The sequence below is a fragment of the Mobula hypostoma genome, chromosome 3 (assembly GCF_963921235.1).
Source record: "Mobula hypostoma chromosome 3, sMobHyp1.1, whole genome shotgun sequence".
NCBI classification, from domain to species: domain Eukaryota; kingdom Metazoa; phylum Chordata; class Chondrichthyes; order Myliobatiformes; family Myliobatidae; genus Mobula; species Mobula hypostoma.
In genome coordinates, this window is record NC_086099.1 from 174,697,075 (window position 1) to 174,710,692 (window position 13,618).

At 37.8% G+C, this 13,618-nt stretch overlaps 1 protein-coding gene across 4 annotated transcripts in view; it reads left to right on the top strand.

The window, feature by feature from the left end:
* Nucleotides 1–13,618, top strand: part of LOC134343612 (G patch domain-containing protein 8) — an 893,392-nt gene that overhangs the window by 172,498 nt on the left and 707,276 nt on the right. The window lies entirely within an intron of this gene.

The following is a 13,618-nucleotide window of genomic DNA, read 5'->3' on the forward strand; positions in this document are numbered from 1 at the left end:
TGCCAATTGTCATGATTTTTCATGCGTCTCAAGACAAAATGTCATAAAGCTCCTTCATTCGTTTTCTTTTACCAGAGTGGCAATAATTCCCTTTTAGGCGATTTACAAGTTTCTCAAACTATTTTATTGCATTTGACACATATGTAAAATAGAGAGGTTGTGGAAAATGTGCCTGTGATGTGTTTAACAGCAATATTTACTTATTCGTGTTAGTTATGTGATGGCCAATGCTTTAAAACACAGTTTAGTATTTTCAACTATCACTTTACTAGTCTGGGTGATGGTTGGGGGTGGAGTTGCTGTAATGCAGCAACAAGCTGCCTAAAGGTGATACAATGAAAGTCTGTTTCTAACAAGCCAATTTTATCTGAGCAGAGAGCAAGGTATTTATTTATTTATTTATTATTTTGAGATGCAGTGCGGAACAGGCCCTTCTGTCCCATTGAGCTACCCATCAATTTAATCCTCGCCTCATCACGGCACAATTTACTAACTGATAGGTTTTTGTACTGTGTGAGGAAACTGGAGCAACTGAGGGAAACCCACTCAGTCACAAGGAGGACACACAAACTCCTTATAGATGGCACTAGATTTGGACTCTGAACTCTGATGCCCCAAGCTGTAACAGCATCGTGCTAGCCACCACGCTACTGTGGTACCCTTCTGTTAATGTATATGATAAGTGACATTCCAAACTCAGTAGAGCAGTTTTAAAGGATGTGCTGCTAGCGGTATGCTGGTAGAAGTGTTGAGTGACTGAGAGTAGAGTTGCGAGAAGGAATGAACTGCAAATCCCATTAGTGAAAGAAAGTATCAGGCATATTTAGGATTTATTAGGATTCCATTTGCTTTGATGAAGTGAGTAAATGAGGAAGCAAGTAACTTTGGGATCTGGTTTCAACCATGCAGATAATGGTGGGTAGATAGGAACTGCTATTTCCTTCTCACCAAAGAAGAAATGTAGGATCTCAGACTACTCTGGTGTAGATAAGGATGGTGTAGAGAAGAATTGAATAGTGGAAAAATTCAAAGTTCAGAACACATTTATTATTAAAGTATGTATTCTATATACAACTTTGAGATTTGTCTCCTTACTGGCCACCAGAAAACAAAGAAACTCAGTAGAACCCATTATAAAAGAAGACCACCAATCACCCAATGTTCAGAAAAAAGCAAGTTATGTAAATAATAAAAACAAGCAAATAACATTCAGAACTGAAGTTCACGATAGTGGGTCCACAGCCACAAAGCCAGTCACAGCCAATCTAGGAGCCTGTTAGTTGTAGGCCACAGCCTTAGTTCAGAACAGAGATGAGTAAACCTCATGGATCAGTAAGCTGAACACCTGCCTGTCCCTCTCCTTCAGCCCCAACACTCTGATCTTTTCAATTTGGTCTGGGGATTAAATTGGTCAAACCTTTGGTCATCCCTAGTTCTCGAGCCCGGGCCCCACTGCCTCAATTTATCCTGTACCTGACCTTTCCAATCTGGCCTAGCGCTTAAATCAGTCAAACCTCTGGTTGTTCCTTACTTTTGAGGTGGTTAGGGCAAGAAATCTGTAGGGTGAAAAAGGGGAAGTCATTAGAAGAATCATATGGAACTAAGTTTTGTACTGGTCATAGACTTTGAAGTTGCATTTCACATATTTCAAATCATTTAAATATAACAACAAAAAGGGACCATTCCTACTCTTGGGAACCTTCACGAATAATTCCTTCCATTTTGAAAAATATCCAACCACCTCTATTTTCTTTCTCATCTGAAAGACAATTATGTTCTCAGTTTACCATTGTCCCTCTATTACCACTTGAGTCTGTTTCCAAAACAAATTAGAAAGGCCATCTGGGCAGAGACACCATGAGGAGCACGTTTCTATTTCTTCTGTGCTGATTCTCTTGATATCCTTCCCCTTTGCAAGCCTTTCGTCATACTCACCATGGTCATTCTGTTGTATTTAATTGCTTTTCCTATATATTTATATTATAATTTTTGTAACTATCCTGAATTTATCAAGTGCATTGTTAAAGTCCCAATTTCATTTTAATTTCTTAACCCAACTTATGAGAGCCAGATTTTGGAAAACTAACAGTACTTCTTATGGACAACACCTTTGACTTAGGCAGCTCCTATTTCAATAATTCCTGTTCTTTTACACTATACTCCCTTAATTGCCAGATTTTGCTTAAAATTATTTGGGTAAATTGCCTGTCATTTTATTTAAATTGTTACTTATTTAAAGTTTCTTCATTTTTCTTCCAAATTTCTCTCCAGTCTTTTTCATTTCCTGAATTTAATTTATGTTGTCTTTTAACCCTATGATCAGGATGAGGATGAAAATGTTTGTTTTGGCAAACTTACAAATGATCCTAGAGCCTGGAATTTGACAGCTAAATCTCTTGTAGCTCCTGCAGCAGACGATATGTGTGCCTCTTTGCTCCAGTTACCCACACTCAGTCCTGACCTCCAGTGGTGTTTTTGGAATAGAGTTTGCATGTTCTTCCTTCTGATTACCTTGGTTCCCTTCCATCTCTCTAAGATTTGCTGATTAATGGGTTAATTGGTAACTGTAAATTATTCTGTAGTGGTGATAGGTAAGAGAAGAAACGGTAGAAATCTTGGGCATGTGTGGAAGGTCAGGTTGCAGAGTAAAAGGTGGGGGAATGCGACTAAGGAGCTGGCATAGATTCAATGGGCAAAATTGGGATTACAACATGGAAATAGGAAATCCCTCAGATATATATTTGCATAAAGAATTATCCTTTCTAACAATAATAGTGAAATCAGGTCATAGAATTTTATTGCCAGGAATGAAGGCAAAGTTTAAGGTGGTTGTGGAATATGCATATGGTAATTATAATCATTGAACTCCAAGAACAATACTCAGCAGTGACCAGGACCCCAGACCCTTTTCCTTATACTCTAGCAACTTTTGCACAATTGCAGAGAGTACAAGTGGAAGTTTTAGCTGAATCCAGAGTATAATTTAGGTCTGTTCCTCTCTTATGTTTCAACACTCATTTACCCTACTGAGAGGTAAGGCCATTTTGATGAGGTTAGCATACATGATTCTGAACTTTAGAGAATAGAAAAATAGTCTACTCAATCTATCTTCTTGTGACATAACTGCTATTTAAAGAAATAACCTATTGAATCTTCACTTCACTTCCTCTCTGGCAAATACAGTATGTTTTTACTTAGAAAGAACAAATGGTACACACATTCCACTGTAAGTTATTGTGTTAAGAAACTTGTATTCAAATCTTCTAACAATAAAGGCCAACCTGTCGTTCATCTTTTTAACTATGTGCTTTTACCAAACTCCTTTAAACATTGACATTTACCATTTTGATAACAATTAAAACATTTGCTTTTTCTTCCAAGTAGATAATCTCATCGATTTCCACTTTGTATTCCACCTGCCAGATTGTGGTCGTTCACTTAGCTTGTCCATACACTTAAATTCATTACTATGGTTTATATTCCCTTGTAGTTTTAGTCAGCAGCAGCAATGGAAGTGTTACAAATGGTCCTCTCAGCAAAACTGTTGACTGTGAATAGGTGGGCTGAAACATTGATTTCTTACACTGCTAGACAGATCTTGCCATCCATGACATACCTATTCATTGTTACTTTATTTTCTGTTAGACAGTTCTCAGTCATGCTAGCATACTACTTCCAATTTCACATGCTCAGACCTTGTTCAGTAATCTGCTGTGTGAGATCTTATCAAAGATCTCTTGAAAATCCAGAAGTACCACATCCATTGGATCTACATTATCTGTTCTACTAAATGATCTCTGAAGAAATGTATTGGTCAACACGATCCCCCTTTCATTAATCCACATTGACTCTGTTCATTTGTATTATTTAATGAGTGTTTTGGTATCACATCCTTTATAAAAGATTACAGCATTTCCCCTGCCACTGTTGTCAGCCTAACAGTTCAGTAGTTCTCTATTTGATACGTTCCAATTTGCAGGGCCTATTTCAGAATTTATAGGATTTTGGAAGTTAATAACGAGAGCATAGAATAACTCCGCTGCCTATTATTTTGAAACTCTGGGATATAGGTAATCAGTTTCTTGAGATATATATTAAGCAAGCTTTCCTTCATTTTGCCATTAGTATTAACTGTTGCTGTTTTTTTTGCATTGAGTGGAAATAATTGTTTTGGCATAGAAACAACTTGTACAATATATTATTACTGAATTTAAATCTGATTTTGAATATTAGATTCATACATTGTTTTTTATGTCTTTTCGATTGAATAGCCACTTTCATCAAAAATGTAATGTTATTACATTTCCAGGAAATTTTGTCTAAATTCTAATTCCTTTGTAGTCTGCAAATGTAAAATGAATGTTTCCAAACTACTCCTCCAGCTCATCAATGACCTATTTATTTATAGATTTTTGGCCTAATTTATAAAAAGAACTTAGCCAATTTTCAATGCTATCTAACTGAGTAACATTAGACCGATATATTTCAATGGATCTTTTCTTCAACAGAATAGTTTATACTGAGTAATTCAGTCTAATATTTGCTAAAAAAAATGATTTGTCCTGAATTAGATATAAAATATTCTTCAGAAAACCAGGCATTAATTTTCTGAGGGCATGTGCTTTGTTGCCTTATTTTGTTGTCCGAGTTGTTAAGATCTGTGGTAGCTTTGGGATTTTTGAAGGGTGCTTTAATTTCATCTCTCGAAATAAATCTCTTGAGTTGTATATGTTGGATTTTTTTTTCAAAATATTGAACTGGTTTTGAATGTCAAAGGACACAAATATTTTTGCTGGGATCTGCCTGCAAGTGTCGCCATGCTGATTCTGGCACCAGCAAAGCATGCCTACAATTTACTAACCTCAACTTGTACATCTTTGGAATGTGGGAGGAAACAGGGTCACCCAGAGGAAATCCATGTAGGCATGGGGAGGATGTAGAAAATCCTCACAGACAACGGCGGGAAGTGAACCCTGTGCACTGATTGTTGGTGCTGTAACCACTACGCTACCGTGATCTGCCTGTTTAACTTCAACAATGTTTGACTCATTCTACTGAAGACAGCTATGGTTAAGTCTAAAACATTCATAAGACTCTTCTATTTGGCCTTGATTGCGTTATGGTTACTATTAGATAAATGTTCACCCTCTGCTTTTCTGTTGGCTAAATCTGATTCACTGTTCAAGGCCGAACCTAGTATGGCTTAAACCATTGTTACTTCTTATTGAAATCTAGCAAGGACACTCAGAGCAATTTAGTTACAATAAAGCACTGATGACTAACGATGCTCTTATATACTGTCAACAATGAATGCATTAACTGTTAATAACAGGTTATCTAATTGTGCCAACCTGATGGTTGCAAAGAAAATGCTATTCTGGAGCCTTGTAAGGACTAATTGTGATTTCTTTTGAAGCTTCCCAAGACTTGTAGATGATATGTTTTATTTACCTGTATTTTTTTAACTGCTTTCACTGGCACTGGGGTGAAAGTTGCTTTTGCAGTGCCAATGGAACTGTCAGTATTCAGTATTATTAGCTTATTAACTAATTACTTTATTAACCCAATTACTGAATTGCCCACCATTGAGAACATCTACCATAAACGCTGCCTGGGCAGGGCAAAAAGCATTATCAAGGATGCATCTCACCTTAACCATGGACTTTTTACTTTCCTCCCATACAGTAGGCACTATAGGAGCCTCCGCTCCCGCACCAGCAGGCACAGGAAGAGCTTCTTCCCTGAGGCTGTGACCCTGCTGAACCTCACATCACAGTATTGCACCCATATTGTACTATCTCAGTACTTTTATATTTGTGTGCTGTAGCACTTACTTTTTATTCACAGTTATTTTGTAAATAACAGTATTCTTTGCATTTCTGGTTAGATGCTAACTGCGTTTCATTGCCTTTGTATCTGTACTCGGCACAATGACAATAAAGTTGAATGTAATCTAATCTAATTAACTTGAGAGAAATTTTGAGTATTCCATTGCATCATTAAATGTGGAAATCAGAAGATTCTCTCTCAATGAGTGTGGTTTCTCTGTCCAAGCTGTTAGTCAGGTAATCAACCCAAAATTACTAGATTGAGCTGAAATTCAATATTTTCACTTGCTGTAAAAATTTTGAACTTATTACAGCTTGATGAATGAGGTGCAACTGAGGCTTTAAGGTCTATCAGTACTAATAACTGATAAACAACATCTCCGAACTGTTAATTTTATAAGGATAGGATTTGTTTGTATTAAGTAATTTGCAAAGTTTTTATATTTTTATTCTTGTATGTACACAATTTATTGTCCTCATTTTAAAATATTAAATAGTTTATTAAAAAAGGAGAGCTAATACACCGTTTTGACCTAAAACATCAACAATTTCTTTCCTCCCATTGATGCTGCTTAACCAACTGGGTTTCTCCAAGAGATTTTTTGGGGTCACAGAGTATTTTAGAAAACCTGTTAACAAATCTTTTAAAATAACAATTGAAAATTAACTTGGTTTCTAAATGGTATTGTTATTTTACCTCATATATAACGTAAGAAATATGAATGTGAAATTGTAAGCTTTGGTGCATGTTCATAAAAGATCAAGAAAAGGAAAATAAAGAAACTTTTCTCTTAGTGAGACTTTTGCTGCTACATTAATGATGACAAATATTTTATATGCATCTTGTATTTGGTTGTTTTGAGAGCTATGCACGTAGCGCTAGTTTCATCTGTCAGCCTACTGCTATAATTAAACGATCAAGTTCATCACTGAAAACAATAACTCACATGAACTTGTCCATGAAATACTGTTTATATTGCCGCAGCAAGTTTTTTCAGGCAGTTAGAAGTCTCAGGAATGAAATTCCAGAACTTCAGAAACCCACCATTAGGATTTTTATGTTTTGATTCAGTCACTAGCTGATCTCTTATATTTTCTAGTTCAGCTATTAAGTTGATAAATGTTTGCCTTCAAATTGAGCTGCTTTGTAAATCAATCGTGTTTCAAAATTATCCAGATCAATCCATTGCAACATTACCAAACTCACAAACATCAGAAGAAAAAATATAAGCAGAGTGAAGCCGATGCCAACTGGCCAAACCATTTACTATCCACATGCTGATGTGTACACTAGGACTGCAGGGATTTCAATATGTACCATCCAAAGTCAAATGTCCTCGCAAACATCTAGCTGATGCCAATCTGGTGTGTGACATTTCCTGTGAGAACATCTCATAGCTCTTGGGTTGCAAAAAATCATTCACTGCGTCATTTGGCAGTAAAGGTAATAGAGTCATACTGCACTACAGCACAGAAACAGGCCCATTGGCCCATGCAATCTATTTTGTCTAGTCCCATCAACCCACACTTCGAACATCGCCCTCCGTACCCTTCCCATCCATATACTTACCCAAATTTCTCTCAAATGTTGAAATCTAACCCACATCCACCACTTCCACTGGCAGCTTGCTCCACACTTGTACCATCCACTGAGTTAAGAAGCTGCCCTCCACCATGTTCCACTTAAATATTTCATTTCTCACTCCTAGCCTATGATTTTTGGTTCTAGTCTCATCCAACCTCAGTAGTAAAAATCACCTTGCATTTACCCAATTTGTATTCCTCATAATTTTCTATAAGAACAAAAGCAAATCGAGAAAATAGCCAGGATTCCCTTTGTTTATTCGGGACACTATGCCACTTAATTGGGACAGGAGATTGTTGCTGAACAGTTTCTAACTAGCATCAGTCATGTGTACTTCTCTGACTGTTGGACATCACACTGTGCTGAGAGTGAATAGTTTTTAAATAGCATCAGTTGCATTGTTTGTGTTATGTTATCCACTTAGGTAAACGGACGCTAATTCAAAAGGCAGTGATTTTTTTATAATTTTGCTTTGTAGTTTGACTTTAAAAAAAATTCAGATCCCTACCAAGATGCCAGGTACAGTTTTGACGCTAGCTGAAAAAATTACCCTACTGGACCAAATTAAAAGCCATCATTTAACACCACTCATTGTGGAAGAGATAACTGGTGTACCAAAATCTACAATTGCGCATATGATACAGCAGCAAGATAAACTGTGAGAAGAATGGGCGCTATGTGTCTGCACTGATTTTATTTATTTACAATCAATTAAAAGAATACAACAGTGTACACTGGATGAATTCCTCCGTCGATAACTATTAGGAACTAATACGCAGTTTTATAATACTGTAGTAGTGTTGGTAGTGTTCTAATTTGTGCTGTATTTCATTTAAATACATAATTTGTTGCTCAGTTAAATGGTAGTTCACCTTTTTCATACCTTTTGTAACAATTTCCATGAAACTTTAGCTAATTGGGATAGCTGCTTAATTGGGCCAAAAAGTACTGGCCCCAATATGTCCCAGTTAACCAGAATCCAATATATTTTGTATATAATCATTATGTAATCTTTTTATTAGGCTTAAAGAATCGAGGGGCAGCACTGCATCTTGTGTGTCAACAAAATTTTGCCACCCCTGCCTTAAGAAAAGGTTTTTTAAAGGATAGCAGACAAGTTTTAATTAATTAAACCAATCTGACTGACATCGACTAAGGAAGCTCCACTCATTGTAATACTGTAAAACATTTTACAGGCTTTATATTTGGCAGTGTCTTTAGGAGCTATAGTATTTTTTATGAGAAAATATTTAGACTTTTAGAAGAAAATATGCCTAGAAAATCAGCAGATTTTCTTATAAAAGTCTAAATATTTTCTCATAAAAATACTATAGCTCCATCTAGTTTTGCTGATTTAGACTGTGTGTTTTCCTAAAGACACTGCCAAATTAAATACAATGAATTTGTTCTATCTTTTTCTTAAGTAGTGCTTCGCAGTCGAAGATGACTTGCTTCAATTTCTGCTTAATGTGATTGTGTGGTGATTGATGAGGCCAATGTGTGACGTGAAAATGTGGCAGGAAGCACTTTATCACATGGGTGGGTACTTGGGGAGGTGGTATTATCTGTCTGCCGTTCTTCCTGTGCTTTTCTTGTGTCTGGACCAAGCACCATACTGAACACCCTTTTTCTATTTTGAGTGATTATGGACCAGTGTTTCTATGAGTTGTTTATAATGTTACAGTTTTTTTCAAGAAAGCTTTGAGAACACCTTCAAGCAATTGAAGATCCATTCCCTGATGAACGTTTGTGATGGCGCTTGGAGTGGACTCTGGACTCTGGAGATGTGCATGTGAGTCGACTGAGAATAATTTGATCCTTGCTGCTGGAAATGCCAGCTGGGGAGATGATATCAGTTTGCTTACCCTGTGAATGATGGTATCCCTGCAGTGTTTTGAGGCATCTGATGTAGGTAGTTCATGACTCCAGAGGGCAGAAATCATTGCTATCCTGTAGCCTACAAGTTTAGTGCTGTATTTAAGGCTTTGGTCTCTGAACACTGTTTTCCTCAGATGGTTATGTCAGTGGTGGTACAGCGAATTTCTTCACCAATTCTACCATCTGTGAGGGATGTCTCAGAGATGTACAAGTTGAGCCGTGGTTTTCAGGACACCTGTTGTGGATATTTATTTTCATGGTGTTGCATTGTTCAGCAGTGACACAATAATAGAGGGTACTTGCTCTGTAGATATATAGTGTAAAATTCATTTTCTCGTTTGCTTCAGTGAATGAGTTGGAGCTTGACCTATGAATCTACAGAAGTGTACAGTACATAAGTGTGGTCTTGTAGCTTGATGTCTATGCCTGGTTTTAAACTGGAGGTACTGTATGGGTTTAACAGTTTCCCTTTTGCTCTGTAGCTTAGCTCCACTCCAGTGGAAGGGTTGTTATTCATGGGGTGCAATATCGTGGTTAGAAAGATGATTGTGAAGAGAGTGTTGCAATGGAGACACTGCTTTACTTGAAGGCAATCTGCAATAGTATTGGATATGTGATTAGAATCATGCTTTGCATTTCAACATGTAGCAGGTGTGGAATGGAAACAAATTTCTGATATCAATCAAACTTGAGAAGGATTGGCTACAAGTTCTCTCAATTCACATTGAGGCTTTTGTAACATGAAGACTTATCACCTTTAACATGAAGACTACAGTGGGTGAGCTTGCTGTACTGTTGTTGCGTGGTGAAGATCATTTAGTCACCATACTGTACTCTGCTTCAAAAATTTACTCTTTTGGCTGTATGCTTTGAACAAACAGGTGATGCTTTTCTAGGGAGTAGTCTTTCACTTTTTGCCCTCAAAGCCTATTGTTTTTAACATTTCGATTAAGTTACTGTTTTCAGTATTCCAATGAAAATATTCTTAGCCATAACTATTTTTCTTAAATTGTCCTTATTTTAATTTTATCTTATCTTCACTCTTGATTCTTTGCAGGTGTCACATTTGTTTCATTTTCTGCAAAGTAAATTTAAAAAATTAAGCTATTTTACTTTCCAGTTTGTGGTCCGTGATGATTCTTCAATCAGAGAGATTGTTCACCCGAATTCAGATGCCATTTGCTAAATGTCCCAAATCCTACAAAATCCCAGTTGCCTTTTCCCAGTAATACATACTTTTCTCCTTGTTATTGACTACAGAATTTTGGCCAATGGAATGAAAGTCAAACAAGTTCCATCAAGGATGGCTGAATAATTTCACTTAAATCTCAAATCATTCTTCTTGCAGTTGCCTTTTTTGGGCAGTAGCCTGATTAATCTGTGTTGTCTCTGCATTATGCTGATTCATTTATGCCGCCTTCTCCCTCTGGCTCTAGGATGCATTCAATAATACATTAAAAAAATTAAATATTAGCTCTTCCCTACCGCAGCATTTCATAGTTTCTCAAGGCTAAATAGTTAGATTGTAACTTGTTTTCAAATCTTACTTCCATTTTGTCATTGCTGTGGCTTCTTCCAAGCATAGGACTTGTGCCTTAATGCTGCATTTTATTTCCTAGTGTACGATGATAGGCTAGCCTGGTTTTCTGCCATAATGTGCAGTTCTGATCACTATGCTATGAGGAGGATGTCATTATATTGGAGATAGTGCAAGGGAGATTTACCAGAGTGTTGCCTCAATTGGAGGGCAATATTTATGGGGGATAGCAACACACAGAAATTACTGGAGGAACTCAGTAGGTCAGGCAATTATCTACGGAGGGTGTTAAGTATCAACATTTTTTTGCTGTGACCGTCATTTTAAGTGCCTGGACGAGGCGGGTGGATGACGTCATTATAAAAATACGGACAGGTTTCTGGGACATTCGACAGAGAAGGGACAGCGGACTGCGAGGTACCAGCAGGAGAGCAAGCTGGGTGGAGAGAGTTGAAGAAGTTGCTACAGCAGCGGACAAGTCTAATCCTTCTCCATGTCCAGAGGATTGTGATAATTAGTGGCACACAGTGCATATTGGACACGTGACTGTCACTTTACATGATTAATACTTGGATTTCTGGAGTATTCCTGTGACGACCACTTTTTGTTAACCCATACATGGATCTAGGTGTTTTAGGTGGCTACCACTTGTGTTAAGGAATATTCTGTGACCGTCAACTTGTGATATCCCTAGTTGGATTTTGGAACGCTACTCAACATCTGGAATCTGCTGCAACTGCTACCCTGTTTTCCCAGCATGGATCCTCTGGAATTGTCCATGATCGCCGCCTCGTGTCATCTTCGTGTGGATTTACAAGTTTCTTTCCCTCACCTGTTTCCGTGGATTTCTGGAATCATGTGGGTTGCCATTTCTGGGACTGTGCTTGAGTAAGATTTAAGAAGAATTTTCCCAAACCTGACACTGTTTGTGAGCTACAAATGCATAGCACTGTTAATTTTTGTTTAAAGGAGTAATTTGTTTAATTGTCTGTATTTTGGGTAGATACTGAAAATATAGTTGTTTAACATTAAAAACTGAGTCTGTGGTCTATTGCTGCTGGCACATAACACAAAATGGGGGCTCGTCCAGGATCTGATCATATTGGAGCTTATTGGCTATTTGATAATTGACAATTGATTTGATTGATTACATCTGTTTGATTGACTTGTGTGTGGAAACCAGCAATGAATATTATTAGGTTCTTGCGCATTGCCAACCTCTGAAGTATTACAGAAAGCCAAAAAGACAGAGTTGTTGGTCATTGCTAGTAAGTTAAAACTTCTTACGGTAAAGCCGGCTATGAAAAACAGGCTGTGCTTAAAGCCTATGAGCTGGTTCCAGAGGCCTATAGGCAAAAGTTTAGGAATTTGAGAAAATCTGTGAGCCAGACTCATGTGGAATTTGCTTATGAGAAGTCTGTGTATTTTGAACGATGGTGCACATCTCAAGATGTGAGTGATGATTATGACAAATTGAAAGAGTTGATTTTAATTGAAGAGTTTAAAAGGCCCATTCATAATGATATAAAGACATGTTTAGACGAGAAGGACGCTGCAACTTTACAAGAATCTGCTAAGTTAGCAGATAAGTTTGTTCTACCCCACAAGTCTAAGTTTGCCCCAAGTAAGACCTTCCGAAAGAGTAGCATGGATAATCAGGGTAAACCAGAAATCAAATCTGGGAATAGTGACAAATGTAAGGATGAAGGAAAGCAATTAAAGGAGAAACATTCTGGTTTTACTTGTCACTATTGCAAGAAACCTGGTCATGTTATGGCTAATTGTTTCCTCCTGAGGAAGAAGAAGAAGGAAAAGGAGCTAGTTCCAGATGCCTGTATTCAGCGCTTTGAAACACCTGTAAACCCACAGGGTTCTGGACATTCTGATGAAGCTCTGTCAAGGGCTGAGATGTCTGACCTAGTTAGGGAAGAATTCATTCCTTTTGTGTCAGAGGGATTTGTTTCAGTAAATGAAGGATCACCCCCCCACCCCGGTGCCAGTGAAAATTCTTCGAGATACTGGGGCTTCTCAGTCACTCCTGTTGGACAATGTTCTAGAGTTTTGTGATGAGACTGCCACTGGTGAAGTGAATCTTATTCAAGGCATTGTTTCTGTACCTCTGCACAAGGTAATTTTGAAGTCAGAGTTTGTTTCAGGACCTGTTAACATAGGATTACTGGTGAAAGCTGTTTCTTTGTTGTTCGGGAATGACCTAGCAGGTGGCAGAGTTGTCCCTGCAGTGCAGTTGACGACTAAGCCAATCACTGATGACCCAAAGATGGATTCTAATGTTTACCCATCCTGCGCAGTAACTCCAGCTAAGGCCAAGAAGCTTGCCTATGCAGATGGTCCAGTGCAGAATGGTTCCGCTACCTATGATAGCCCAAATCGCGACTCAGGTTTTGATGACCTAGCAGTGACTTTCCTTCCTTCGTTGTTGGACCAGGATCCTTGTATTGGGTCTGACTATAAAGATTTGTCTCTGTCCAGGATGGAGTTTATAGCGGAACAGACCAGAGACCATGAGATTGCTACACTGAGAGATAAAGCTCTCTAAGGTGATGAGATTGAGAAAGTGCCCATGGGGAATTATTTCAAGGATGGAGTATTAATGAGGAAGTGGAGACCACCTGATATCCCTGCAAGTGAGGAATGGGCAATTGTTCACTGGGTGGTAGTTCCTAAAGTCTATAGGAATGATATTTTAATTTTGGCCCATAGTATGCCCTTGGGTGGCCATCTTGGTGTGAATAAAACTGGAATAGGGTTTTGAAACAATTCTTCTGGCCT